This window comes from Podarcis vaucheri (assembly GCF_965113315.1).
Source record: "Podarcis vaucheri genome assembly, chromosome: 9".
Lineage (NCBI taxonomy): Eukaryota > Metazoa > Chordata > Lepidosauria > Squamata > Lacertidae > Podarcis > Podarcis vaucheri.
In genome coordinates this window covers 8,905,054-8,931,067 of record NC_138767.1, presented here as the reverse complement: position 1 = coordinate 8,931,067, position 26,014 = coordinate 8,905,054, and positions in this window count along the sequence as shown.

Sequence of the window (26,014 nt, the reverse complement as noted above, 5' to 3'; positions counted from 1 at the left end):
GCAGAGGTGGGGGGCATTTGGGCCTCCATATGTTGTTGAACTGCAATTCCCATCAGCCCCAGCAAGCATGGCTAATGATCAGGGGTGATAATAATAATAAATAACAACAACAACAACAACAACAACAACAACAACAACAACAACAACAACAAATTTATTTATACTCCAGTCACTCTGGGTGGCTTGCAACAAAATATTAAAATACAATAGTCTATTAAACATTAAAAGCTTCCCTAAACAGGGTTCCTTCAGATGTCTTCTAAAAGTCTGGTAGTTGTTCTTCTCTTTGACATCTGGTGGGAGGACATTCCACAAGGCAGGTGCCACCACTGAGAAGGCCCTCTGCCTGGTTCCCTGTAACTTGGCTTCTCATAGCGAGGGAACCACCAGCAGGCCCTCGGCACTGGACCTCAGTGTCCGGGCAGAACCCGGGAAGTGTAGTTCAGCAGCATATCTCTCTCTCTCTCTCTCTCTCTCTCTCTCTCTCTCTCTCTCTCTCTCACACACACACACACACACAGAGAGAGAGAGAGAGAGAGAGAGAGAGAGAGAGAGAGAGTTTTACACCCCAAATTAAATAATTGGAAGTCTGGAGAAACACCAAGGAAAGAAAAATGGCAGAGTTAGCAAAGTTAACAGACAAACTACATTAAAAAATTCCTTCCAGTAGCACCTTAGAGACCAACTAAGTTTGTTATTGGTATGAGCTTTCGTGTGCATGCACACCTCTTCAGTGTATCTGTATACGGCTTGTCTTTTGACCAATAAGTTTTTCACCTCTTCTCTGTGAGGGAGGGGGAAGAGTGACTACAAGCTATAAAAGGACTGGACGGGAAGGTGTTTGTTGTCTCAGTCCACCAGGACTGGGGACTGGCTGTACAGCTATGAAAAATAAAGGCGATTTTCCCTCAAATACTTGATCAATTTTATCGCCTAAGGGACTCTTGCCTCAGTAGAGCATCTAGCTTGCTTCCCTCATGCTTGATCTGCAAGGGCAATTGCTGCAGCGCAATTGCTGACAGGAGTGAGGCCTTATCTGCATATAACACCTGTGCTCAGAGATCTGCCCTGGCTGCCAATTTGCTGCTGAGCTAAGTTCAAGGTGTTACTAATTAGCATATAAAGACCTTAACAATTTGGGACCTGTTTATCTATGAGATCACCTTATCCTACATGAGTCCACTCAACCGCTTTGATCAGCAGAACTCACACTGCTACTGGTGCTACATAATACCTGTTTTGTATTTGTAAGAAGTCTGTTGTTTAGTATGGCAACACCTGCACTTTGGGACTCCCTGCCACTTGAGATCAAGCAAGCACCTTCACTGTACAGCTTCATTGGGCAGCTGCTAAAGCCATTCTTGTTTAGAAAAGACTACCTAGATGCCTAGAAAGCTGAGGCAATTTTTAAAACTTGTTTTAGTATTTTATTTGTTTTAGTATTTTAACTTTTGTATGCTTTAAAGCATGGTTGCGATTTGTGGGAACCAATTGACGGAAACCAGCCGTCATTTTGGGGTGCAAGGCAAAGAAAAACACACACAAAGGCAAATATTTCCATGGACGGAGGGCAGCTAAATTCAGACTTCTTCCCCTTCCTCCAGTCCGTTTATTACTCCTTTGTCCTCTCCAGCCGCATGGCTGCATTCCAATGTCTCACGTTACCTACATCCGGTCAAGGCTTTAACCCACCCACAAACGATATAGGGTTACACTGCCCAGAAGGGGGGGGGACATAACTCCATATGAGGTCATGCATTCCAATACATTGTAAAGCTCAGAGTGCTGGTCAGCCGAGGTCAGGGGGCACCCTGCAATATTACAAGCCTTTACCATGGCTATGACTCCCACATGCCCTCTTTCTTTATTTAATTAATCAGTACCAATACGGTTATATCGAGTGCGATAGACGACTCATGTGAGACCGGAAGCGGGCCGCGGACTGGAGAACCATGCAGTACATATAGATATTAAAGAAAGAATACATTGTATACAGCAACACAAAATAATGCAAATAACTACTATAATGATCACTAAAATCAATAAATGTCGAAGCCAACTTCCATCCGGAAGCCAAGAATATAAGAATTCTGATTCCAAGCTACATGGTAGCTTCTTTTCTAGTTTATTAGCCATGCACTGGTGTCACTTAGATAGCACTGAGATTGGTCATTGTATGTTCCTGTAAGAGAACAAGAGCTATTAAAAGTGAAATTCAATATATATTGACAGTTTGGATATATGCCCCATGATTCTTTCCCCTCCTTAATTTGAAAATAAATGGGTGCAGACTCATGGAGGGTCAAGTGTACTGGGGGCCAAAAAGATTGCTTAGGGGATATAATATTAGCAAATTGAAAAGATCCATTGACAGGCACATCATGAAGCATTATGCCTGAATGACTCGCAAAGGGCGGCATGTGCATACATAACCAACATTTAGAAGCATGCAATAAACTGGTAAACATAATCATATCTTGAACAAAAATATTATCCCTCCATAGCTTATGATAATTTTCTACCCTAAAAGTCTTATTCAACAACGCTGTTCTTATAGTTCGAGAGTGGCTGAGCCGTGGATGCTGCCAGCCAGAGTAGGATTCAGGCGACAGCTGCTTGCCAGCCGATAAGGTGAAATATGGTGGTTTCAACTGGACTGGGTCGTCTGCTTCTCTTCCTTGTATAATGGTGCAGCAAAGGATGGCAAGGCAAATGGTTAGGAAGGCACTTCCGCAGTTGAAGGGACTCGCCATGGCCGCACGCATCGAGCTGGAACCCACAAAGGCTTGTCCTCGACGCCCACTGCTGCGTACCCTCGTCCCCACATGATCAGCGGGACAGGTCCATGCCACGGGGGATCAGGCAAGCGTCGGTACACCACCAAGGGGCAGGGGAGTGCCTCCTCCTTCCTAAAATGCAATTCCGCGGGAGTATGGGTCCTATTATGTGGATATAAAAGATGGTTAAGTACAAAAAGAACCTGGTGAACAGCCGAAGGGATATCTGCTGTTGGTATGCTTCGGCCGCCAAGCTGTTTAAGCAATAGTGTTTTGAACGTCAGGTGTGCTCTTTTCACTATAGCTTGACCTGTGGAGTTAAAGGGTATGCCATGAGTTAATTTCACATTCCACAACATACAAAATTCTGAAAATGTTTTAGAAATATATGCTGGACCATTATCAGTTTTGATACGCGCAGGTTTACCCATGACTGAGAAACAGCGGATAGTGTGCTGAATGACATGCCGAGCTGTTTCCCCCCTCATGGACGTAGCCCATATGAATCCAGAGTGGGTGTCCACCGTGAGGTGAACCTTGGAGAGTGGAGCCAACACAGGTGTGTGTGTGACATCCATCTGCCAACACGCCAATGCAGACGTGCCCCTAGGATTGACAGCATCAAAAGGAATGGCCAGCTGAGATTTGCAACAAGAAGCACATTGGGAAACTATATCCCTTGCTTGGGCCAAAGGAATAGAAAAATGCTTTGCCAATGCTTTCGCAGGAAGGCGAAAGGTGTTATGACCTAGTATAGGATCAGAAAAGAGAGAAAAGGCAGAATGTCCCTCAAAGCATCTGCTCTTGCATTGCCCTCTGCTAAATACCCTGGGTGCGATGTGTGGGAGCGAAGATGTGCAACATAATAAGGGAACTCTCTATGCTGAAGTAAGGCCTGCAGGCCAAGAAACAAGGAAAACAAGTCAGAATCCAAGGAAGGAGTTATATAAGATATTGGTAAAATAGCAAAAAGGCGATATACATACTGAGTATCCACAATAAGATTGAAAGGTTGAGTAGGAAAGGATTGAAAGGCAAGAATCAGCTACTAGCTCTGCTCGCTGAGCAGAAGACTGTGGAGGGGTAAATAAGCATTTCCATTTTCCTCCCTCCTCCCATGTCACCACCCCCCTACTTTTCGTTCCATCCATGAAGAGGGTTAATGCAGAGGGGAGAGGTGTGAGAGACAAGGGGGTAGCCAAACATAGGTGACCTGTGTCAGAAATGTCAAACGGTCATCCTTTGGAGGGTTAAAAATGATGACACCTATAAAATCAGCTAAAGCAATTTGCACGGCAGCATTTGTTATGAATAAATGCTGCTGTTCAGTCTGTGAAAAAGGTAAATAAATTGAGGTAACATCATAACCGCTTAAAGTTATCCTTTGACAACAATGTCTGATGTGGATTCAATTATGGAATAAATGTTCTTTGGTGGGGTGTGCGGTAGATGTAGCCATTCTATAATGCAGATAGTTTTCTTCTTGTTCCGCCTGAGCATATAAATTCCTGTTGGCAACAACTGTGTAGCAAATATGGCCAGGTGCAGTTTGTGTGCAGCTTGTGTGCAGCACCTCTAGGTGGCGCATGTGGAAAGGTTTCAATGCTTCACCCACAAAATGTTGACAAAGTGTAGGGGAGTTCCGCATGCCTGCAGGACAATCCACTGATATCGCTTGGTGGGCTACAAATTGTGATATGCTGGCAATGTAAAAGCAAACTGTTCCCTGTCTGCTGGAGCCAGTGGGATGAAGATGGTTCAATGTGGCCGAAAGTCAATTGTTCAGAAATAAGCTGTTCAGAAACAGGATGGTGCCATTGCTGCGGATTTTCCTTTTGGTGGAGGCCACCGTTCTACCCACACTGAGGCATCGGTGATCCTGGTTTGCCACGCTGGAAACGTTGTATCGGTGGCTACAGGCTGGTTTTCATTGAGCGCTGTTGCCAGCAAATGAATCTTGTGGGTGGCTGTATCACCAGACTGACAAATGCGAAGCATGGCTGCTGTATCTGTGGCAGGATTGTGTATTATCGGTCTTAACGCAACCTTACAATCCTCTTTGGCATATTCAAAGGCCAATTGTTTGATAATTATTTGTTTGGCCTCAGGATTTTCAATTTGGCGACTCACTGCTGTAAGCAGCCTGTCCATGAAGGAAGAATATGATTCTCTTGCCTCTTGCCTGATTGAACTCCACCTTGATTGAATACTGGTGGGATCTGGGATTTTTATCATTGCTTGTTTAGCAGCAAGAGCAGTATCCCTCAATAAGATCTGCAGCAGTGTGGCTTGTGTTCCTGCTGGAGCACCAGCAGGGGGCACAATAACAGGGAATGCCATAGTATCCTGAATTAAGGAACAGGCAAGGACTGCACGTTGAAAAGAGGTAGCTGGTCCTGCCTCTGAAAGATTTGGATTATTGCCAGCCAGACCACGGTATTTTTGCAGGATTGGGTCCTCTGGTGAGGAACTGTAGTCCGGAGGTTTGGGATCTGGAGGTGCTGCTGGCAAGGCAAGTATTGGAGCAAACTCTAACACAGCAGACTCTAACACAGCAGGCTGGATTAAAGAAGCTGGAGGTTCTGTTGGCAATGCAGCCAGGGAGATATTTTTTGGTGATAAAGAGCTCATAGCGTAATGAACCTTGCACCATGCATTTAAAATTCGAGTACTGATGCTGGGGAGCTCATGAAAATGTTCACCAATCTTGTCCCAAAGTTTCAATTCACATGTTCCATTCAAAGGGAACCAGGGATAATGTTCATCAATGCGCAGAATGAGCTGTATCAAATCACCCTCTGGAACTTCCAATTTGTTGGAGGAGAGGAGAAATTTTAAGTCTTTTAAAAATTTCTGTTGTGGAGTTGTCAAAGAGCTGCCCATTTTTCAAAAATCAATATAATAGAATATAAGGGATCGAACTCACCGGGATCTTTTTTAAAGATGATTAGCGCTTGCAATCCTTGCCGGACGTAGTGAGCCGATGATAACCACTGCTTGGATCGAAAATCCTCTCACAGTTTCTTTTAAAATCCTCTTAGTCTGCCTCAGACTGTTTGCTTCAAGTTTGCCTCTTTTCTTTAAGTTAGCCTCTTCTTTTAAGTTAGCCTCACACGTTTAAGTTTGCCTCACACGGGGCACCACTTGTGGGAACCAATTGACGGAAACCAGCCGTCATTTTGGGGTGCAAGGCAAAGAAAAACACACACAAAGGCAAATATTTCCATGGACGGAGGGCAGCTAAATTCAGACTTCTTCCCCTTCCTCCAGTCCGTTTATTACTCCTTTGTCCTCTCCAGCCGCATGGCTGCATTCCAATGTCTCACGTTACCTACATCCGGTCAAGGCTTTAACCCACCCACAAACGATATAGGGTTACACTGCCCAGAAGGGGGGGGGGAACATAACTCCATATGAGGTCATGCATTCCAATACATTGTAAAGCTCAGAGTGCTGGTCAGCCGAGGTCAGGGGGCACCCTGCAATATTACAAGCCTTTACCATGGCTATGACTCCCACAGCGATTCTTTTTTGATTTTATTGTTTTATCTTCTTGCAAATCACTTTAAGATTTTCTTTTTACAATCAAGTGGTGTATAAATTTTATGAAATAAATGAATAAATTGCATGCCAAAGGTCCCACACTCAATCCCCATTGGCGTCTCTGCATATATGCATTCATAATTTTATTTGTATGCCACCTTTACCTAGCTCAAGCCATTCTCAAGGTGACCTACAATATGAAAATAATAATGTAGTTACAACATAACCAAAGTAGTTATAAACAAAAATATCAAAAAATACACAACCAAATGGAACAATTTCCACTTAAACCACAATAAGACCTAAAATAAAGATATAAAATATTAATGTCAAAAACAGAAACATTTCCACAACAAAAGAAACCCTAAATGTTACCCCAGCCCAAGAGTCTGTTCAGCAGCCTCAGTTTTTGTAGCTGGAGTCAGTCAGAGCTCCGCCCTCCCAGGCTGGACAGGAAAAGTCTTGCATGACAGGGATCAGGTTTTGCAGGAGTCAAAGCGAAGATGATAGGGCTGGGCAGGACTCCTGTCTGAATCCCTGAGAAGCCACAGCTAAACATTGATGCTATTGAGCAAGGTGGACTAAGGGTTTGACTCAATACAAGACGGATTCTCCCAATGTCACAACACAAGAGTACATTGAAGGTAGGTGTTAAAAGGCCATTTTAAAGGTTTGTAATCCCCAATTCCACAGGTGAGATGGTGGAGTAAAGATGAGTTAGCGACATGATATTTTATGGATTTTCAGGAGTACTTCGCTTTCTATTCTACATGTGCAGAGAAAAAATATTGAGAGAAAAGGCGGTCATAGATGAAGAGGTTCAGTCTCTGGCATCTCAGGTAGGGCTGGGACAGGATCATGGGTCTGAAACTCTGGAGAAAGCCACCGCTGTCCAGTGTAGACCATACTAATCTAGATGGACCAATGGTCTGACTATGGTACCTAAGGCAGCTTCCTATGTTTCTTTTGGGCACTGGCATTCTGTAATTGCCTTGCCCCATACAGTTCTGGCACACAAAGTTCCTTCTTCCATCCTCTTAACCACAGGGCTCCTTTTGTCCTTTTTCGCTCGGTGTTTGGACAGCTAACATCAAATATCGGAAAGGTGGCTGACATTTGAGAACGACGGCTTCTGTTTTATGGCCATGACTCACAAGCAGAAGAGAGGAGAAGCGATGTGGTTTTGCAAAACAGGCTGTCATGAAATGACAATCTCTTTCTGCCTCGGAAAAAGGAAGAAAGAAAATAAATTAATACATAAGGGTGGTTGTTGTAACTGGCCTGCCAAGACGAGCTTATCAAAATATGGATTTTGTTGTCTTCTTTTGTGTGTGTCTTTTGTTCAAATTGTCAGATCAGATGGAAGCAGTTTTGTTGCTTGTGAAAGCTCCTGGGAGGGAAGCAGAGAAGAGGTGAAAAACTTATTGGTCAAAAGACAAGCCGTATATGATGTGGGAAGCCTGAATTGGTCAGCTTCCCTCTGGGTTATGCTTAGCATGCAAGGATCTCTAGTTACGCTTAGCATGCAAGCATCTCAGATTAGAGAACTGGGCCAAAACAAACAAGATGAACTTTAACAGGGAGAAATGTAAAGTATTGCACTTGGGCAAAAAAAATGAGAGGCACAAATACAAGATGGGTGACACCTGGCTTGAGAGCAGTACATGTGAAAAGGATCTAGGAGTCTTGGTTGACCACAAACTTGACATGAGCCAACAGTGTGACGCGGCAGCTAAAGAAGCCAATGCAATTCTGGGCTGCATCAATAGGAGTATAGCATCTAGATCAAGGGAAGTAATAGTGCCACTGTATTCTGCTCTGGTCAGACCTCACCTGGAGTACTGTGTTCAGTTCTGGGCACCACAGTTCAAGGACACTGACAAACTGGAAGGTGTCCAGAGGAGGGCAACCAAAATGGTCAAAGGCCTGGAAACGATGCCTTATGAGGAACGGCTAAGGGAGTTGGGCACGTTTAGCCTGGAGAGGAGGAGGTTAAGGGGTGATATGATAGCCAGGTTGGTGGGTCAGTGGACCATTTGCCCCAAAGGATCAGTCCCCACTGTTCAGATTTTGGTATTTTTCTATGGGCCACCATGCCTACCTTTGCTTTTTACAGAGAGCTGAGTTGCTCTCTGCAAGATTCCTACGGTGCTAGTGTCCCCCACTCCCCGAAATCCCATGGGGGAGCTGGAGTGATGATGCTCTGAACTTCCACCCTATCATCAACTTGTATACTTGAAAACAAATGGCATTGTTAGAAAACACCACAAGCCTCCTGTGACATGCTTCCAAAGGAAACTGAACGTTGGCTGAGTGCTGTACCCCTGAATCTTCTCACTGATTGGAGGTGGGGTGTACACAGAATAATATTTTCACTTTCCCCAACCATTCATTTTGGTAACCCACAAATGACAAGGTCACTTTGAAAGAGTAGAGCCCTGAAATGAAATATTCTACTAGGAGGGAAGGAAATTGTGGGGTGATCTGAATGATGTATTGACACATAAGCCAAGCTGAGATTGGATGCTTCGTGTAAATTCCAGGGAAATATAGATCAGGTTGGTGATTTAGAACAAGGCTTGCTGAGAGGTTCAATGGTGTACTTCCATTCTCTTTATTTATTTGCTAGGGTCTGTAATTTCTCAGTATTTTGCATTGGGTCCAATTTCCTATTGAAGCCTGATTGATTTCAAAGAGAGTTGTATGAAGCTATTTATGACCATTTATTCTCTCTTCATTTTTCTAACTTTTGCTCACTTGAAACATGAGATTTGAATAGTGGCTCCTGGGGAAAGGATTAATTATTGACTTAATTTGTGTCCTTTTTCAACCATTGGTTGTTTATTATTTGTTCCCTCTATATCAGCCTTCAGGAGATACATGGCACTTAGCAGAAATATACTCCTGCAGATTGTTGTTGCTTTCCCACTCCAGGGTCTGTCAACAAACTGATAACTGTGAAATGGAGCCTTCTTATTAAATGGCAGCATCCTTCTGTTGACCAGAAACTGGAGACCATCAAGGTGGAGTGGCTGTCTCCATTGGACCATGCTTGACAATGTTCCAGGAGAATGTAGTTGGCCATCTCTGCAGACAGTGGACTACATGGAAGTGAATCTGATCCTATGTAGTGATTCTTATGTTCTTGGAATGGAGAACGCAGAAGAAAGAAATGTTCTTCTCCTCTCAAGACACTAGAACTTGGGGGAATCCAGAGAAGTTGAATGTTGGCAGATTTAGAACAAATAAATAGAAGTACTTAGACACTGTTTTGTGGAACTATGGAAGTTATTCCCACAAGAGATTGTGATAGCCACCATTGTGGATGGCTTTCAAAGAGGATTAGGCATATACAGTACTACAGCATGTATCAACAGCTGCTAGCCACAATGGTTACGTTCTGTCTTCATTGTCAGAGGCAGTATGCAACTGAATATAACATGCTGGGGGTTACACCACTTTACTTGTTCAATTTATTCTAACTGACAGTTCTTTTCTACAAAAAGGTATTCAAAGTGGCTTTGCACATAAAATAAGATACACCATAAAACCCAGCTAAAACACACATCTATAAATACCGGTAGCCAATACACAGTACTGAACAAGTATGGAAACTAGCAAGGTTTTAAAACAAGATATTGAGCAGATGTTAAGAAATGACAGCACTAAACTCGGGAACTAGCAGGCACAGTTTAAGCAAATATACTCTAAAATAGCCTTTTCCAACCTGGCATTTCCTGGTAGTGTTGGATTCCCCTGTCTATTGGCCATGCTGACTGGGCATGATGTGAGTTGTAGTCCAACAATATTTGGAAACCTGAGGCTGGAGGAGGCTAGTTCAGAAACTCAGTGGCTGCAAAGTTACGTAGCAATTGTCTGAAACTTAATAATAAATAAATAATAAAATTCTTTTTACCCTGCCCATCTTTGAATGGAAGTTTTCTATGCATAGCTGTTGGATTATGGGAAGCCTTGCTTCTTTCCTATTGCATTCTGGGAAGTCTTGCTTATAATTTCTCTCTTCTTGCTACAAAGTGTGTAAGGCATCAAGGCCACATACCAAAGATCTTTCCTCATGTGCTCAGTTCAAGAAGTTCATGTTTACCCATTCCCAATTATATTCTTTACGTTATGATAAATCATTAGTAATTGCTTTAAGTCATGCTATAATCAATCTCTAGTTTTAATTTGATAAGGATCTGTCATAACTGTCTGAGCTCTAGCTCTTTCTTAGCCTTTGATGTACTGAAGATTAATATACTTATATAATCCCTCCTTGTAATTATACTATCCAATAAGAGATGAGTTTCTTTGTCTTCGTATCAACCAATCAGCCACCAGCACACCGTGGCAATGCTTGTTAATATTCAATAAAAGACAGCTCCCGGGGTTTTTCCCTGGCAGAGTTGCTTCATGACACCTGCTGCTTGTCTCTCTGACTCTCATTCCAACACATCTTACCCCAGCAAAAGATTAAAAGTACATTAAAACATCAATCATTAAAAACTTCTCTAAACAGGGCTGCCTTCAGATGTCTTCTAAATGTCAGATAGTTGCTTATATCCTTGACATCTGACGGGAGGGTGTTCCACAGGGTGGGCACCATTACCGAGAAGGCCATCTGCCTGGTTCCTTGTAACTTTGCTTCTTGCAGTGAGGGAACCGCCAGAAGGCCCTTGGTGCTGGAAATCAGTGTCTGGGTTGAACAATGGGGGTGGAGACACTCCTTCAGGTATACTGGGCCGAGGCCATTTAGGGCTTTAAAGGTCAACACCAACAATTTGAATTGTGCTCGAAAATGTAGTGGGAGCCAATGTAGGTCTTTCGAGACTGGTGTTACGTGGTCTCAGTGGCCGCTCCCAGTCACCAGTCTAGCTGCTGCGTTCTGGATTAGTTGTGGTTTCCGGGTCACCTTCAAAGGTAGCCTCATGTAGAGCGCATTGCAGTAGTCCAATCAGGAGATAACCAGAGCATGCACCACTCTGGCAAGACAGTCCGTGGGTAGGTAGGGTCTCAGCCTGTGTACCAGATGGAGCTGGTAGACAGCTGCCCGGGACACAGAATTGACCTGTGCCTCCATGGACAGCTGTGAGTCCAAAATGACTCCCAGGGTGCGCACCTGGTCCTTCAGGGGCACAGTTGCCCCATTCAGGACCAGAGAGTCCCCCACACCTGCCCACCCCATCCCCCCAAAACAGGGAGACCTATAGTTTGTGTGCCACCACTGAAAAATACCCCAACCCTCATTCTGTTGTCCTGACATCTTGGACAAAACATCTGCAGGTTAGTTTAAGACCTAGACAGGATCATAAGGCAGTAGACAAATTCTACGACAACCTGGTTCAAAGCTGTGTAGAGCTCTGAGCACCAACACTGGCACTATAACTGAGTTCTGAAAGAAACAGGCATCCAATGTAGACAATAACTTGATGCGTATGGTCAGTTATTGCAGCTCCAGATAACAGCCTATCTTATTCCAACTGAAGTTTTGAAATATAAGCTGGAATTGAAGACATCACATAAGTTTAGTAACCTAGAAGCAGTCAGGGCATGGATTAATTGGTGCCAAATTTGTTTTAGTGCAGAGCTTTGCCACTTACCTGCCCAGGCTTGGGATCCTTCCCTTTATATATCAGAACTTTTTCTCCCAGAGCTCCACAGTTATTTATTTATTTTGGGAAAAACTGAAACCACAGGACAACTCGGAAGCTTAGGGGGATGTCAGAGATGCATCGAGATGCCGTGATGTGACCCAACTCAGTTCATCGTCTGAATCACCCTGAGTTGTCTCATTATTTGGGGGACACACGCCAAACAATCCTTCTAATCAGCTTGGTGGGTCACAAATTGTGGGCAAGCCTGGTCGAGGCTGGAGGCAAATAAGCTTCCAGCCCAGCAAGACCGTTAAGCTATTGATACAGAAATGATTAAGGACCAACTTGATGATCAAAAATAGAAGAGCTAATGGAATGCTTTTTAACTGTGGGGGGGGGGAGAGCTTTGATGAAAACTGTTTATTGGTGTCTGGCTAAAATAGCCACCCATCATACGCTATGATTCACACAGCCCAGACAAAGGTCTGGTGCATACAAAAGTAACCAGAATGCATTAAGAAATTCTACAACCATTTTAGTGCTTTACTGCTATTGTACCCATGTCATTTCCCCTAATTCAATAAGAAAGCCAATTTCTTTTTAATCTCCACCAGCTGCAGTGATAAAAATATCCCCCCAAAGTACAAGATGCTGCTCTGACCCCTTTTCCTGAGCATTTAAGCTAATTGAGGAATTAATGGTGACATTTTATAAGTTTGCTCCGCCACCTTTCCTATCCACCTTTCCCCCTGCTCTCTTTCTTTCTTTCTTTCTTTCTTACTTCCTTGCTTGTTGTCTCTCCATGGCCTCGGTTTCAAATATCTGTAAATTAGCTTGCTCCTTATAATATTAGTTTCTGGTTTCATTCCAAATGGGCTTCAAAACAAAAACAAGCCACCAGAAAAGGAGCCATTGCAGATGGCAGAATATTTTACTTGCTATACATCCATTATAAAGGGGGCTGGGTGGAGCGAATGGAGCCAACCTAGCATTAGGGAGGAAATCAAACTGATTGCCACAACTGTTGCTTCCCCTTACAGGCGAGACAGCTACCTCTCTTAAGATTGCAAACAGATTGCTGATGTTTAGAAGTGCATGAATTATATTGCCTTTTTTGAATTTCAAATAGTTCTCCTATATAGCAAAGAAGAAAGCTTAAACATCTTGGCTGCAAAGAGAATTATAATGGGTTATAGGTTACTTGCAAATAGGAGTGTCAGAGAAGTTAGGAGAAAAGGAAGTAGAAATTGGTGCCTTTCACGAGTTCATGGTCAGGAACAGTCAGGCAAATGCAAGAATGCCCAATACATTTTGCTGCCTGAGGCGAAGGGCAAAATGCTACTTCCTCCCCATTCCATGTTTAGAAACTGACTGGATTGCAGTTGAGTCCATTGCAGGTGATGGAAGAAGAAGAAGAAGAAGAAGAAGAAGAAGAAGAAGAAGAAGAAGAAGAAGAAGAAGAAGAGGAGGAGGAGGAGGAGGAAGAAGAATAATTTATACCCCGCCCATCTGGCTGGGTTTCCCCAGGCATTCTGTGTGGCTCCCAACAGAATATAAAAAACATGATATAACATCAAACATCAAAACTTCCCCAAACAGGGTTGCCTTCAGATGTCTTCTAAAATTCAGGTTTACTTCCTTGACATCTGATGGAAACGGACTCCACAGGGTGGGCGCCACTACCGAGAAGGCCCTATGCCTGGTTCCCTGAAACCTCACTTCTCGCAGTGAGGGAACTGCCAGAAGGCCCTTGGAGCTGGACCTCAGTGTCTGGGCTGAACAATGGGGTGTAGACACTCCTTCGGGTATACTGGGCCAAGACATTGAGATTCCAGGCAGGTTTAGGGGAAGGGGTGGGCAGGACTGGCTGCATAACTTGCACAGCTCAATTCTCCAACAGAGAGGAATGACTGGGTTGCTTAGGAGAAATAGCCACTGCCCCTCCAGTGTCTGCTGGCTGAGGCAGTTGCTTCACATTGCCTAATGTTGGGACCAGTTCTGAGAAGATGTTATTAGTTCACATAGCTGCTATTCAAGTCTGCAAGTGATACATAATTAATTACAGGGGGTTTATATTATGTTAATGTTTTGTTTACACTGAAGTGAATGTAAGTGATGTGGGCAACCTAAGTAGTTATGTAAGGTATTTATGTATGTTATGTATGTTAAACAGGAGACAGCAAGCCGTATAGCATACTATGTGGTGGAACCCGAACTGCAGCAGAAGAGAAACAACAGTGATTGTGACAAATACAGATTGGAATGGAAAATGCTGCCTTTGGGCAACTTCCGGGTTAGCACCATCGGCAATGGCGGAGTTCCTCTGACCTGGAGGAACCCGCTCTGTGGATATCGGGTCTTGCCCCCGCGGCGAAGGCAGAGACCCTTTAAAAATCCCAGGCAGAGGAAGCCTGGGAATGAATCTTTATTTGCATCAGCCATTGGCCATAGCAATAAAACAACAATACAATAATGTAAAGATTTGGTTGCCAACGCCAAGAATCTAAAATGCGGATGTATATAAAACATAAAATGGCCCCAAAATAGGCTCGGCACATTGGGTTGAAAAACTAATAAAAAGAATTAAAACAGGTCCAGGTCTAGGACACACTACCCAGTCAGAGTAGCCCTGAGTTTCAGAGCCTGCACTATAAAGATTGCCACCCCATGTGGGAATGTGGGATTTGGCTGACACCAGGAGCGCCTCCCCTACTCGCAGGGAAACTCCTTTTTGGGGATCCAAAGCGACGTGGGGTGAGCGGCGCGGTGTTTTGAATCGACTGCTACGTTTACGGAGTGAAGCCGCACAGCCGTTGCCGGAGAGCGCTGACTTTTTCCTGTGGACAATTGGACTCTAAACAAGCACCCGTGAGTAAAACGGAAAATTGGATTAAGAAACATTTTAATTTGGCACTGAAGCGGGAAGGTTCTAAACAGGAAGTCCGCCTTCCACTTTTTGTAAATAGACTGAAGCAAAAATTTGCAAGCTAAGGTCTGGAAAGTCGCATATAAAGGACTAAATTTCCTTCAGTTATAACCATCGAAACCCCTCTTGGAAGCAGGAGAAAAGGGAGGAATTTTGATTGTTCAAGCCTGCAGGAGAGAGAGTAAAGAAATATAAATTTCCACCGTCTCAAACCTGGGAACGGGGTGCCAGAGACAGAAATTCTTGGGGAAGTTCATTGACTGTGAATGGAACGTCTTTTGACAGATAGTTAAAAAAAGAGAAGCAAACTGATTCCAATGCTGCCTTTTGCAATCAAAAGATACAAAATATATGAAAAATGAAAGTAATTTTCTTTTGTTGGACCTGTTTACAAAAGATGAATACAAATAGAAATTGTCTCCTCTAGAGGGAGCTTGTTAAATTGTTGCTGGAGTCGATCTGGGGATTTTACAGCTGCAAAATTAGGATCGTGAGACCAGACTCTGGCCTTGAATAAAAATGTGTTTAGAAGTTTTGGTGCTTGCTTTTTGCAAGACAAGCGCTTTGTTGGAGCAGATGCATGAGAAGATGGATTTGATGACTGTTGCAGTCAAAAACTTTGGACAAACGGCGAATACCCATATAGAAACCATCCAGGAACCAACTCAGGAACTTGTTTTGACAGGGCAAGTGCAAGTGCAGAAGATAATGGAGGAGGTCGCTGTTGAACCTCAAGTAACACAAATGGAGAGACCCGAGGCCCTGCAGGAGCATAAGCCGCTGTTCTTGAAGATTGACTCTGGAGTGGGCCAGGGGGGGTCTGGAGTTGTGGGGGCTTTTAATTTTGGAGGGTGGGGAATGGGACTGTGGGGAATGGGCTGATCTGCTGAGGGGAGATGGAGATATCTTTGGGTTGGAGTCTCCCCGAGTCCTATTCCTCAATGAGAAAGGAAAGAAACTAAGAAAAAGATCAACAGAAGAGAAGGTAAAGTGCAGGTATAAACAAGAAGAAGATCTGCAGAAGGGGCATGGAAGAGACTTAAGAGCCTCGGACACAAGAGCACCAGGTTGATGGACTAGATGGAATGGACAGTAAGGACTGACATAACCCGAGACCAGGAAGAAGAGACGTTGGATGAAAATTGGAGGAAAGTTCTTTTAAAAAAAATATTTTGAAAATTAGTGTAAAACTAATGAGTATTAGGGAAAATGTTGGAATGAAACTATTTGGCTTTAGCAGAAATGATATAAGGAATTATGTATAAATAAATATTAAGTTTTAAGTTTTAAGGTATTTTATGGTAAGATAAGGTTAAAATAAATTAAGGTAAATTGAATGACAGAACACAGTGAAAGATAGTAAGAATTTGCTGAGTGAATTAATATGTTAGACTGTTAAGGTAAATTACTTAACAAAAATTGAGAAAGATGGAAAGAATTTGCTGGAAAAATTAACTAAACTAGAATACAAAAAGGGAGGTGTGAGGAGGTCGAGGAAACAAGCAAATGAAAGATAAAGATATGGAGTATTGGATGTGTGTTTTTTATTGTTGTATTGTTGTATTGGTTTTTATGTTTTTTATTTTCTTTTTTTATGTATCGAAATGTATGTCTTGTTGAACTTTTTGTTGTTTTCCCTTTTTCTTTTTTCTGCAATTTTTAAACCTCTAATAAATATCTTTTTTTAAAAAAAAGGGAAAATGCTGCCTCCTGGCATCCCTACTTATGAAATCAGAAGTACTTCTGTTAGCAAACATTCATTCACTGGTTTTAAAAAGTCATTAAAATGTCCTTCCATAGGTACAGTATGAATGCACATTGCTGCCTGCTAGAGTAACAACTTCAACAACAACTTCTTCTTCAACTTCTTCTTCTTCTTCTTCTTCTTCTTCTTCTTCTTCTTCTTCTTCTTCTTCTTCTTCTTCTTCTTCTTCAAATTTATATAGCACCCTTCATCCAAAGATCTCAGAGTGGTTCACAAGATCAAACTATGATCAAACTATGAACCACTTGCAGCTACACACACACACACACAAACACACGGAAAGAGAGAAGGAAAAAAAGTACAATGGAAATAACCATACTGGGGGAAAAGATATATGCCTGGTATCATGCAGCTCAAAAATTTCAAAAACAAAGCAGAGCTGGCCTAGCAACTTCAAGATGTTAGTGATCTAAAGAACAGGATGCCAACTTTAGATATATTTGATGGTTCTGTAAGCAAATAATAACTTTACGGAAATGTATTGTCTAACAATCCAAAAGGTGAGAGAAAATCTTGGTTTTGGACTATTTTAACAATCTGTTTTTAAAAAGAATGCCAGTGTTTAGTAAACAGTTTGCTAATTACCACCTGTATTCTAGTTGCAAAAGATTGCAATATACCAGACTTACCTGATGTGAGTGAATGTCTGGCAAACACTGATCAAGATAAAACTTACTCATTACAAAATGATTCTGGGAAAATAGTCAATATACATTCTTGGGCAGTTGGAAGACCTTCATAATGTACTGGGATAAAATTAGTTTGCCAAGAAATACTAAATATTGTTTCGATGTTGTTGGCTTCCATCTGTCTCGGTTGCCGTGGGCTGGCTGGATGCGGAGAGGGGTTGGGCGGCACCAGCTGCAGACCCCCCCTCCCAAGGGCACCCACAGGAGAAGAAGGTTCAGAGTCAGGGGATTGGTGGAGGAACAACAATGAGTGGTCAGATGGAGAAGAAGGAGCAGACTTGGAGAGGGAGGTATCGGAAGAGGTAACAGATGGCAGAGAGCAGTTCAGACTAGAGGGGAGTGGGGCCAGGAGAGAGAGAAGCAGGCTGCTGAAGAACCCATCTCTCCCTCCTGCTACAACCAGCTCCTCTCTCTCCTGGCCTCTCAGAACACAGAGACAAATGAAATAGGCAGAGCAGAGGGTTGTTGTGCGTAGACACAGCCTGAGATTGTGTAGGAAAGACCCTGGTGGAGAGGACTTCTAGTGGGCACTGGGAAGGCAGGGACCTTCAGTCCTCGCAACTGCCTTTTTTTGAAAAAAAATATAATAATCTTTATTGGTTTTGCAATTACATACTACACATACACATATTGTATTACATTTTACATTCATGCTTGCTTCTAGGAGCTGACTTCCCTCCTTCCTTCTTCTAGTTTTTTTATATCGCCTTAACTTTTTCCCGCATTGTTTTTGTCCATTTTGTATATTGTTGTTCTGTTTCCCCGTTTGTCCATAAAGTGTCTAAACCAGAGCAGTGCACGGAAACACTGTTTACCTTCCCACCAGAGTGGTACCTATTTATCTACTTGCACTTTGATGTGCTTTTGAACTGCTAGGTGGGCAGGAGCTGGGACCGAGCAACGGGAGCTCACCCTGTCATGGGGATTCGAACCGCCGACCTTCTGATCGGCAAGCCCGTAAAAATACGTGATAACAAGGATTTTCATTGGTGTTTATTTGCTCCAAATCATGCCATTCACCACTATAAGAGATACTATTGATAAAAATTCAGCGACCCTTGCAGTTACTTCTGGGTGAATGTCAGAAGGATAGAATCTGATATTTTCATTGTGACGTGATGTTAGACTATGCAGAAAAGGGGATGGCACACATGAGTGTAGCTGGTTGTTCAGTGGAAAGTAGAAAAGAATATGTTCTACTGTGTCTAGCACATTCAAAAAACACCCGCAATGTCTAATTTCTGGGGATGTTTAAATATCTGCCCTGGACAAAAGTTGAGAGGGAAATGGTCAGTCGGATTAACATAAAGTCCCTATGTTGGGCTAGAATTATTAATTTTGAAATATAAGTGAACCTGTTATCTGTTGTATTTAAACCATAAAACTTGGGGGAGCAAATTTTATTTACAGCTGACTCAATGTTTTGTTTTTCAACATCCCTTAATCTGATTTGAATATTATGACAAATATATTGCTCACTTGAATTATACAAGAGTTCTAAGTCAATACCAATAGATTTTGTTATGTAAGAGTTGGAACCATCTGGATTCATAAGAGTCCTTGAGTAAGTCAGAAAGCAGACTTGAAGGTTGGGAACAGAAACAGAAATGCAACCAGTTTTATTTGCAATGTTCTTTCTGGAATGATATCAAGAGTATCCTCATTGTAAAATAAAATAAAATGATAATGCTGATCTACTTTACAGGAATCAAGCAAGGGTTACAACAAGGTCATGTTTTCAAAACGTTTTTAAGACTCTCAAATGTAGGCTTTATATGTAATAGATACAGCAATAAACATATTGCCATGTTTGTTACTTGTAATGTGTATGGGTTGCTCGTGCGTAAGTTGCCGCCTCTCCAGGCTTTGTTGCCTTGCTAAACCTTTCAGTCTGGGCAGCCCTTCACTTCGTGGCTGCCTCAGTCGCTAGCAGAATCCGTCAGTGGGCGTTTCTTATATCTTTTCCAACATAAAAGTTGTTTGACACCCAGTCTCCTCCTACTCTCTCTGCGCGGAAGTCTTCTGCGCAGGGTGGGTAGCGGAGGACCCGTGCTCTCCCCGCTGGTGTCCGGTGAAGAGTCCTGGAGCCCTCTCACCGATTCCCCCATCAGCCCCTCTATATCCCTGGTGTTGCGCTGATTTGCTTCCCCATCTGCGGAGCTGCCTCTCTCCCTGCTGGGCCCTTCTCCAGCATCATTTGAGAGCCTTCCCTCCGCCTCTAGCTCCGATGTCAGTTCCCTGACATTACTGTATCAAGCAATCTGAATGGGCATAGTGAAACGAAAGTAAAAGTCTAATCCACATTATGTTTCATTCATCAATTCACATTTATCCATTACTTCTGCCCATCTCTTGCAGGACTTTTCAGATTCATTCAATGCATGTTCTACTCAGAGAAGAAATGTTGACATTAACGGACGTAACTAACTTAGGTCCAGTGGCTCTGCACTTAGTTGGTTGAATACAACTCAACTTAGTTGAATACAACCCAGTATTTTCATAGATGGTGTAGGAGTGCTGTCCATTCACTGTGATGTATCACAGGAGTTTCTACTGAGTGAGCAAGTGTAAGGTAAAAAAGGTAAAGCAACCCTGGACGGTTAAGTCCAATCAAAGGCGACTATGGGGTTGCGGTGCTCATTTCGCTTTCAGGCCAAGGGAGCCAGCGTTTGTCCGTATACAGCTTTCTGGGTCATGTGGCCAGCATAACAAACCTGCTTCTGGTGCAACGGAACACCGTGATGGAAACCAGAGCACATGGAAACACCATTTACCTTCCCGCCAGAGCAGTACCTATTTATTTACTTGCACTGGCGTGCTTTCGAACTGCTAGGTTGGAAGTAGCTGGGACAGAGCAATGGGAGCTCACCCCTTCGCAGGGATTCCAACAATCAGCCTCCTGATCAGCAAGCCCAAGAGGCTCAGTGGTTTAGACCACAGCGCCACCTGCACTCTGCAAGTGTAATGCACACATGACCTGTTTGAACAGGAAGATGAAAATCCCTAGGGATTTTTGTAGCTTAGTTCCCTTACACTGTAATTTTCTTTGTTTATTTGTCTGCTTAAGAATGTATGGGGATGCCACGCCAATATAGTTAAGATTAATGAATGACTGATTAGAACCAGAGCACACATTTGGAAACGAGTGGTCTGAAATAATTACAGAAGGAATAATTGCACTAGTTTAATTGGTGTACAACTTCCTGAAATGCCACCCCTGCCCTATGCCCTTTAATTGATAGATGGCTCTCTAGGTTGTTCTTCCAGTGTCCACCAAAGTGATTATCTTACCGCAGCAAAATCCAACAGATGAAGAAAGCAAGTCAGCAGAGCTTGCAAATAAATTAATTACTTATGTGCCATTACTGGAAGAGACGGAGGTTTAGCAAACCACTGTGAAGTGGAAGCATCAAGACGGCTGCTGAATGATATTCAAATGCAATAGGACTATAATTTATTTATGGCTTGGCAACCACAAATAAAAAAGTTACAGAATGTAAAAATATGTAAGACGGTTTGAAAAAAGGAAAGCTGCAACTTTAAAAAGTCTTACAACTTGCCTAGCAATTCAAAGAATTACAGCCTCCAATTAAAATGCCCAACAAAGGCTCTGGAGAGGGTCCAGGGAAAAACAATAGGGGGTATATCAAAGTTTCTCTAGCTCTTTATAAAAACTGCATTTCAAAAGACACTGACTCCACTTCTTTATTATTGTATTATTCCATTTAATAAACCAGCAAATATAGAGAAAAGCTTACAAATGTGTGTTTTTTTTTTGCAACTAAAAATATGAGTCTACAATCTAGCCTCCAACCATCTTGGCTTTGAGTCCTAGAAGACATGCACTCTGGCCCGAAGGCCTTTTTTCCACCTAGCCTGGAAAGGTAGGGTGGGACTGACTCCAGCTACAAAAAGCTGAGGCTGCTGAACAGACTCTTGTATTGTTTAGAGGGGGATTTTTTTGGTGGGTTGCTGTTATTATTGGGTTTTGAGTTCTTTTGTATCTTTATTTTATGATTTACATGGAAAAAATAATTTTGTTGCATATTTTTTGATGCTGTATTTATTGTTTATGACTACAGTGGTACCTCTGGTTGTGAACGGGATCTGTTGTGGAGCCCCGTTCGCAATGTGAACGGAACGCAATCAGTGTCTGCATGTCTGCACATGCACGGGTCGCAATTTGCTGCTTGAGGAACTTGAGGTCCTGTAGATGTTCTTGAGCTGCAATGAAAAAGGGGGCAGAGGAAATGGAGTTTGGCAGACTGCAATTTATCCCCATCTGGATCCGGGTCTGGGCCAAAGCTACCTTGATTGGTCAGTTGGGCCCATCCGGAGGGACATGCCCAGCAAAGCTTTCCAGCATTGGCTGATATGCTGGACGGTGGATGATCCGGCCTGCCATTTGCCAGCTCCCTGGTGTGGCCCATGGTCTGGCTGCAAAACTACCCACCTTAGAAGGTGAATGGACTTCCCATCACCCCTGACCATTGGTCATGCTGGCTAGGGCTGATGGAAGCTGGAGTCCAGCAATAACTGTAGCTCCACAGGTTCCTCATCCTTTCTCTGCAGCTATTGACACTTCCTGCTGAATATGAGGTGTGACATTGAATATTGCTGCAGATTCCTCACCGCTTATGCCTGGGACATTCCTTCTCTTCATGTAAGTGTGCAGTCACAGCATAACTGTCCCCAAATCTCCCTTAGGTTTTATTTGTTTTCATTTGTCTGCTTATGCCCGGCCGTTCTGCAATAACAATGTTGCTTCAGCAAAGTTCCAGGAGTCGGTATTGTGACCAAAAGAGAAGCAAAATGGCAGATCCTCACCCCCAGGTGAAAGAAATCACAACCCACACTGATAGTCCATTTTCTTGCCAATGGGGAAATAGTCACTGGTTCACCTGGAACCAGTACGATTTCCTTCAAGGAAAAATGTTTGAACAGGTGGCCAGCCTTCAGACAGGGAAGTAGAATAAACAAATTAAAAGCCTGGAGAGCTGAGATAAGGTCCATTTGTCCCCATATCCTCAACCATTCCTTGCAGCTTTCAATATCCCCCTCCCACAAAATTTCTCTCTACAGCTCTCTGCACCGTTGGGGAGAATTGCTTCCATAACATATAAATGGCTTCCATGCTTATCTGGGGAGTCACATACAGCAATTTCAACACAAATAGTACCCCCCATTAGCCAGAGACCCAAATAAAAAACTCGTAGAGCCCCATGCCACTCAGTCATTTTGCCTCATTCCTATTTCTGATTCATACATTGCAGCTGGGTAATGCAATCTGCCGGTATGGTGTTAATGGTTCATAGACCAACTGATGGCATGTGTCTTCATAAAACATTCGGATCTATCCTGGAGTCACTCAGCCCATGCATTTAAGGCAAGGACTGGGGAGAAAAGTCCCAGCTTGAAACCCTGTCCAGCAAATATAGAGGGCTGTCATAAGGCACAGTTGACTTGCTTCGGTGGTGGGGGCTGCAGTGTATTCCTCTTGTTATGAACCAAAGACGGACTGAAGTGAGCACAAAAAGATCAAATACCATATGAGGACATAAGAAAAGCCCTGCTGGATCTGGGCAAAGGTCCATCTCATATAACCATAGAAATGTAGAGCTGGAAGAGACCCCCAAGTTCCATCTAGTCTAACCCCCTGCAATACAGAAGTCTCAACTAAAGCATTCACAACAGATGGCCATTCAACCACAGCCTCCTGAGGGAATCCATTCCACTATCAAACACACACACACACACCCCTTTGCTGGCTACTTCACTGTTTAGATTTCTGTAGCTGTTTTGTTTGCCCATTTCTTCCCAATGCTGCCATTTTACCTCCCAACACACTCTCCAATCAGCCTCTCAAGAGCCAGGACAACAGTAACCATGATCCACAGGTTCTATGTGTACATTTTTTGATGGAGCAGGACCTGCTAGACCTGTCCTTTATTTCCACAGATGCACTGTTTGTCTTCTGGGGTTTTATTGGTTGTGTTTGTTGTAATTGATTTCGGTGTTCCGATTGCGTTTGTAACTCACTTTGAATCACTTATGTGAATAAAGCAGCTAACAAATTTAAAGAATAACATGCTGAGAACAACTTCGTCTTTGACAATTCCAAATGGAACAGCAAAAGCATACCCAGCCTACAAGTAAACCCTGTTTTGGCTCTCAGTATGTTCCATACAGTGTGAGCTAGAAGCAGCTGGAATGAATGGCAGTGTTTTAGAGCACCAGGCATTCTGTGAGAACAGCAGTCACTGCAATTCCAAGAATCTGAATTTCTTCCAGTACAACAGAAAACCGAGAAAGCGTAAAAGCCTAATTGTTGCAAAGGGAAACATAACTACAATTGCGACATTTCACAAACTCACAAATCCTTTTCCTACACCTAGGGCAATGATTCATGGGACTTCTCAGGACAAGTCATTTGTTTCACAGGGAGGGAAAAGTGGCAGTAACTCAGAATGTTAGAAAGGTGTTTCACGAGATCAGATGGTTTGTTGACAAGCGTATTTTAGTGGGGGCTATTACTACTTTTAAGCCCAGGAAAACTGGAATGGGGCATTGTACAAACATTTTAATCTCTCTGAATCCTGATTCCTTAGGCAAAACATCTAATGCTCTAACTTCTGCTCTGTTGAACAGGATATGTTAGCTAGTTGGCACAGAATAGGGACAAGAATGGGTAATTAAATGAGTATCTGGATACACACCCCATCATATGTAATGGGGCGCAGACCAGATCTGATTGGTTATGTGGTGACATGGTTGCCATATTTCAAGATGTACAAACTTGTTGAGCTTTTTTTTTTTTTTTGCACAATTACCCCTTGCAACAGACCCCAATACAGAGCCCAGGCTGCCCACTCCAGGGCCCAAGACTGACTTTTGGTTAAAGATGAAAAAATCCCCCCAGATGCCAGGTTGCCCTCCAAAAAAGAAGACATTTCCTGGATTTCCCAAACTGTATAACTGGTTGTGATCATCCAGTGAGGAAAAAATGAAGCTCTTCAATGATGCTGAAGCAGAATACCAGGACTACAAAAAAGTCTGTGAATAACCGTGAATGTGCTGGTCCCGTCGGTTAACCGAGAGGCGAGGTCCGAGTCCAGTCCGAGGTCAAAGGTGCAATATGAAGGCAGTCTGTAAAAGCTGAAGCTGGGTGCAGGGCAGGGAGTCAGGAGAGGTCAGAAGCGCAGGCCGGAAAGCAGGACAGGGTTCAGGAAGGAGCTGGCAACCTACAAAGTTGCTCCCGCAACTTGGGACTGGGGCTGGCTGGCTTTTATCTGCCCCGAGGCATAGAGCGGTCCTGATCCTCAGGTGACTCGCCTCTCCTGGCCTGGAGGCGAGCACTCCAGCTGCGGGAACATAGTTCCCTCCACCTCTCTGCCCTGAACCTCTGCAGCTCAGGAGAGGCTGGAGGGTTACTGGATCCAGAGGCAACCTCAGCTTCCTCTGACGGGGCTGAGAGTGGAGCACCTGCAGGCAATGGGTCCTCCATCACCTCAGGAGCCAGAGCAGACTCAGCTGGTGCCTGCACCTGAGGATCCAGCACAGGTGAGGACCCTTCAGGCTCAGGCCCCAGCCCCGGCTCAGCTGGTTCTGGAGGCGGGGACTCCTGTGCAGGCTGGGATTCCTTAGGTTCAGCATCCGAATCCAAATCCCAGGCCATCACAATGAAAAAATCATGTCCCAAATGAGCACAAGTTAAATGTTGCATTTCTTATTCTCAGTTTGTGGATTTGGGGGAACAAGGGAAGAATGGTGCCAACAAGTTACTAGACTTGGGAGTGAGAGAGGAAAACCTACTTACTTCTCACCCCCTGTACCAATACAAAGACTAAAATGCAGCTAAGACTCAAAATTAGCATTTCTCTAAAATGTGCAATGCAGTTGTCCAACCAAAAATAAATAAAAAAATGAAATTCATTGTGGAAGAGTATGTACACAAATATGCATGCCAGTGAAAATTTGTATTACTAGAGTCTGAATCTTCATCCTCTGGATCCCTTTGCCTGGACTGCCCACCCATCCAGAAGCTTCACACACTGTAGTTTGCAGCGCCACCTATCTCTGGTGAAACAAACTGCTGCATGTCAACATCCTTACAATTTTATATATCACAGATAGATTAGTGAAAATTGTGTATGTTAAACAAACAGTGTACAAATCTGCATATGTTAGTGGGGGGGGGGAAATGCACCAAAAATACCTACAAGTTTTGTGTGGGGTTAAAAAAAATGGAAATGGAAATGGGATGATCTGAACTTAAAATGGGAAATATAAGAAACTGAAATTCATAGTCACCCAACCCTACTGAGGAGTACCCATAGCATTCTTCATGTTTTGTCCCCCCCTCCACATTAATTACAGCAAATTACAAGTGCCCTCAGAATCCCCAAACCTTGTCTTTCCTTCAGAGAGAACTTGTTGAGTCCCTGGCTCCTAATGTCATTGAGCTCTCCCTGGGGTATTGTGATAATTTAATTCTCCCTTTTTTCCCTCCCTGAACACATGTTCCTGAAAGAAGTTTACTTTCCTTACTCACCATTGGGTAATAATTCTGAATAAGTTGAACTATGAAATTTGCTCCCATAAGAGGTAATGGTGGATATTATTATTATTATTATTTAGACGGATAGTGCTCTCCCCACATGAACTCAATTATTAACTTGCAACTTACAGAGCAAGATTTTTTTTTGAGGTATCCTGGGCCA